Source organism: Thunnus albacares, chromosome 12 (assembly GCF_914725855.1).
Source record: "Thunnus albacares chromosome 12, fThuAlb1.1, whole genome shotgun sequence".
Classification (NCBI taxonomy): Eukaryota; Metazoa; Chordata; class Actinopteri; order Scombriformes; family Scombridae; genus Thunnus; species Thunnus albacares.
In genome coordinates, this window is record NC_058117.1 from 30,672,608 (window position 1) to 30,678,470 (window position 5,863).

Consider the following 5,863-nt stretch of genomic DNA (forward strand, 5'->3'; position numbering starts at 1 on the left):
CAATTGACATACATCACATGTTTATTTGCACACTTTTCATCTGTTTTCTTTTTTTATGCTGTGCTACTGTGTTATGTATTTTTTTCTTCATTGTTAAACTTGGTTTTGGATGTGAGATGTCTTTATAGGCCCATTTCTTTTGTTATTTTTTTAATCTCAGCAGCACACTCCTGTCTACTCCTTTAATGCATTATGTGTGTGTGTGTGTGTGTGTGTGTGTGCGTGTGTATGTAGAATGAAAGGAAGCCCTATTTGGCTGTATTGGGGCTCTTGACAAGACTTAAAAATGTAATTAATTGAAATTACTCTTAAATGTTAATAGAGTATTATTTTTTAATATACCTTGGGTTTCTTACAGCTGACAGTTTGCAGTGCTGTTCTAATATAATATAGTAATAAACAGTGAGGTTAATTTACAACACATCCTGATAGAGAAGCTGAAATGTTGCAGACTGTGCAAATGTTGCTAGTGTATGTGCAGACTCTTTCTGTACTTTATGACCATCAGCTGCTGGACTGAAGTATATTAATTCTTACATCTCCAAAGATTTAAACACCAGCTCTTCTAACTCCAGGATACATTACTGTCTTTTAATGAAGATTTGAAGGAACTTCAGATTTTGGACACTTTGAACTTCCATAGTGATGTGTTCCTCTGCAGTGCCTATGACAGATGACATGTAAGGTAAATGACAAAATGTTTTCTATATATTCATGATTTGTACAATGGTCATAAAGACAAATTAGGTTTTGAAATAGAATTACTGGACCATCAGTATGTCTTGCTTTTCTAAGACAACTCATTCATTTTGTATTCTAGGAGTTTTGGAGATGATGGTTTAAATCACGAGCAGCATTTTGAATCCCAACAGCTGTTGGATCCTGAGCCAGATGACTGGACTGAGAACAGCCAACAGAGGTTTGTTACTGTAATTCATCGCCAGCAATTTTTTAAAAAAATAGTATTTTTACTAGAATGGTTAGCAGCTGCAATCAGGAACAAAACCTGGGTTGGTTGTTGTTTTTGTTTGTAGAGTCTGTGGCTTTTTTGTTGTGTAGCAGGATGCTATCAGGCTACATCAACACATAGTAGGCCTCATGCAAGAACCGCCCCTATAAACAGATTCCTTCTTAAGATGCACATACAAATGATTTAAGAACATTTCATTAATTTTCTCATACTTAGTATAAACAAAATTTACAAGTTCAGACCTGTCGTATGTAGCACTGTTCTGTTCTGTTTACTATATTATCACCATCATGGCTGATAATTTACTAAAAGGTTTTTTAGATTTTAGGATTTTTATTGGCATATTTTGGTGGAGCAACTTCTAAATTTCAGAAGTTATTAGGAAACGTCGCTCTGCAGGTTTCTGTCCAGTATCATGTTGTGTTGCATTTGACAGTGTAACATCACCTGTAGACTATAATATTCTCCTCTAATATCTCTGTGCCTGTCACATCCCTTGACTGCCTCCCATTATGGACCAGTAAAAAAAACTTTTTTAGCTTCCTACTTCATGTGTCAAAGCATTCCTGCTTTATTTGTGTCACAGTGCAGACCTGATACGTCATTGGTAGATGGATTCATACTTTGTTTTTGTTGTTTTGGTTCTCCTACTTCTGACACTGCTACATTTGTTTTGTTTTTATCTACGGATATCTGAAAGCAAGGTGTTTTTATTCTTTGGGAGCTTTTTTTGTGAATAAAACTTGCCCATAAATGGAGCCTTACGTGGCAATTTTAGGGGCGTGGATTATGCTAATGATCACATCTCACAAATGCACACCTAATCATGAACAGGTGACATTCATCTGGTTGAAATGAGCAATTTACAACAAGTTCAGACAGTTATGAGAGTTTGTTAAATCCAACTCTGATCACACATACGAGCAAACCTTGTAGGATAAAACTACAAAACTGTTCTTGCATGGGGCCCAATGTGTTTAAAATATGACTAATAACTGATGAATTGTGGACTGTTCTTATTGTTTTTATATATTTCTTATATTGGTTGTCAACATACAGTACTTGTATCATTGCACTGTCAGAATGTGTGCATTAGTTTAGATATATGCAGATGTGTGTGTGTTTGATTAAGTTTGAGAGTGTATTATAATCATGTGTATATATGGTGTGTATACATGTGTGTGCTGTAGGCCCATAGTATTCTGAAAATGTGAACTTATTGTGATTTTATGATGGAAGCAATATTATTACAAGTGGTGCACTGTCATGGCAGCTTGAACTTTGGGTTCAATTATGTGTAATATATTTTTTTATATTACATTTTATACAGGTTCAGACCAGAGATCACATCACAATACCAGAAGCAAAACTCACCAACAAGATGGATGAATTCAAAAATTCAGTTGAAAACTTGCAGAAGGATGTTAAACTTGGGTTAGCCAAGCTTGAGAAGATAAAAGAGACAACTGAAAAACTGAAAGAGCATGAGGCAGAGATCAGCAGAAATGAGAATTTTGAGTTCGAAGTCACCATCACAAAGCCTGTTCAAGTAGATATTTCTGGTACTGGAATTCATCTCACCAATTGTCAGCAGTGTCACTATACCTGCCACGATAATTGTCACTTTGCAGATGATGCAGATAAAATACACTGCTGTGCAATGGAACCAGATGGATACTGTGCTCGGTGCCCCGGCAAATGTTATTGGAATGTACATTTTAATCAGAAGTACAGATGGGACTATCAGGAGGTTAAAGAAAAACAAACAGTGAGAGAGCTGAAAGAAAAGTATCTAAAAGCTGCAGAGGGTAAGACAACTTTTCAGGCTTTGATTGAAAAATTGAAGGCTGAATATGATCGTATACAGGTGATGGTAGTGAAATTGATGGAAAGTTCTGCAAAATGTTTAAACAGACTCATAGAGATAGCCCCGAAGCCAAATCCTCTCTCCACTCCAGAGTACATTGACCTGCTTATTGAGGGAGAGAAACGTGAGGTCAAGTCAGGATGGAATCAACGAGTTCAGTCCCTGGTGGACATGAGAGAAAAAGCAGAGAACATGGATAAAGGGGCTGAGACCGATACCAAACAAGACAAAGCAGAGGCCGATACCAAACAAGACGAGGCAGAGGCCGATGCCAAACAAGACGAGGCAGAGGCCGATGCTAACCAAGACGAGGCAGAGGCAGATGCCAAACAAGACGAGGTAGAGGCCGATACCAAACAAGACGAAGCAGAGGCCGATGCCAAACAAGACGAGGCAGAGGCCGATACCAAACAAGACGAAGCAGAGGCCGATGCCAAACAAGACGAGGCAGAGGCCGATACCAAACAAGACGAGGCAGAGGCCGATGCCAAACAAGACGAGGCAGAGGCCGATGCCAAACAAGACGAGGCAGAGTCCGATGCCAAACAAGACGAGGCAGAGGCTGATGACAAAAAAGACGAGGCAGAGGCTGATGACAAAAAAGACGAGGCAGAGGCCGATGCCAACCAAGACGAGGCAGAGGCCAATGCCAAACAAAACGAGGCAGAGTCCGATGCCAAAGAAGACGAGGCAGAGGCTGATGACAAAAAAGACGAGGCAGAGGCCGATACCAAACAAGACAAGACTGTGCCTGTTTCTGACATAGATTCTAATATGAATGAAGGCCAAGACAGTGAGGCAGAGATCACCAGCGATGAGAATTTTGAATTTCAAGTCACTGTCATTGTTATTGTTTTTTTCTTGTGTTGTTGTGTTTTAATGGTGAGACAAAGACAAAGTTCTTGCCGTAGTGGAATAATAAAGTTCTAGTCTAGAAAAAGCAGAGTAGGCCTACATGGCTAGAGTAGACAGAGAGGGGAAACTCCACTAGAGTCATCTCCTCTCAGTCAAATCTAAAGACAAAATCAAGTCTAATTAAGACCAAAACCATAACAAGACCTAAACAGATATCACCAAGATGAAGAGAAGATCCATTCTGATACAAATAATAAACAAAGAATATAAATAAATGTATTCAGACAGTCTCAATACTGAAAGACCAAGACTTAAATTATTATGACTAATAAAAGCTCAAGCACAAATATATATGACACACATACTGAAACTGCTTACAATTATCATTTGTACATTTGTATTTGGGAGGAGTTAATTGCATGTACTGTTTACTAAAAAGGTAACGTGATGGTAAAGACAAAAGTACAGTATGTGTACAGTTGTGCCTGGTGACAAATGTCTGAGTGTTTAGTGCTGGAACTAGTAACTGAAAAAAACTTCATAAGACCAATGTAAAAGTAAATCAGCAGCTCTAATAACTCCACACATCTTAACAGAAAAAAATACTTCTGTATGTAGGAATCAGAAATTCCTCTCATTAGTGCACCTGTGGCCATTAAATGAGGTGCAGTCATGCTCATGGCACAAGACTATTGCAGGTGATGTCTTTTACCTCGCTTACACTTCTCATAATTACATAAAAGATCTCTAACGTTGTGCAACACGTTCTCACTTCCAACTCGTCACAAATCGACGCTTGGTCAGGACCCCGTGGCGTCACTTTTTAACGCACTGGGTATCCCTTTAGCGTCATTTTTCAACACGCAGTATCACGGTAGTCACTGTTAGAAAATAACTATATTTTATGGTGTGACAATGTGGTGGTTAAGGTCTGGTTAGGTTTAGGCACAAAAACCACCTGGCTAGGGTTAGGAAAAGATCATGGTGGGTTAGGGTTAGGGTTAGGGTTAGGGTTTGGGGTTAAAATAAAAAATAAAAAATAAAATGAAAACAGCAAGGTGGTCTCGAATCGTACTCTGTGCTGTTCTGTGCTGATTTCCAAGTTTCCGCCAACATCATTACAAGCCATCCACCAACCCCTCCACCTCGTAATAAGAAAGTAAGTCAGCTTATATAGATGTCATGTGAAGTACGTCACTTCAGAAATATCAATATGATACGTATTGTTGAAATGTTAATATGCTCCATATTACAGGTGTTGAAATGTATATATTCAACGTATCTGTGGTTTGCAGAAACATACAATGCCAAAGTTTTATTCTGGTGACCTGGCTGAAATTTGACACCTTATTTAGCGACACTGGTCTCATGGCGTCTATTTCAGACGTTGTGGGAGCTCAACAGAAGTCTACTGGACTACCCTGCACGTTAAAAAATGATGCTAAAAGGGTTCCCAGTGCATTAAAAAGTGATGCCACGGGGTCCTGACCAAGCTTCGATTGTGTGAGGAGTTGGGAGTGAGAATGGGCTGGTTTTGCACTGTGTTTCAGCAAAGTATCTCTCATTCCCAGTCAGTCAGTCTCATCCCACTGTATGTATGTATGCTTGCTTGCTCTCACACAAACACACACACCGAGGCTCCTGCTGTGCTGTGGCTGCTGACCGGTGAGAGCCAATCCACACTGCCCAACTCGCACAAATATGCGTTAATCAACCACCCGAACCTGATCCGACCCACAAACCGCCAACTTTGTTTTTTTACCAACCGTGTTTACTAAACACCGGTAGGCTCAGTGAGCTGTTGTCGGGGAGCAATGCGCTGTGGCTGGGAAGCAACATGCTGCGGTTTTGTTGTAATATGTGTAGTGGTTGAAGGAGGCAGCTAGCTGTTTCATTAGCTGATATCTGCAGTGTGTTTCTAGATGGATAACACCGTTTTTGTTGTGTCGTTATGCCGGTCATTTGTTGACGTCATTGGGAGAGAGGCAAGGCACTCGGGAGTGCACAAAAACATCACTTCCATTGGATTTTCATGGAAAATCCAGCCCGGGTCCTTCACATAGAAATCAGTCCATAGGCTCATACAGACAACTGAGAAAGTCTGAGAAGGTCTCAGTTTTTACATTACCCTTTCACTCATTGGCAATAAAAAAACATTAATACATGTAAAG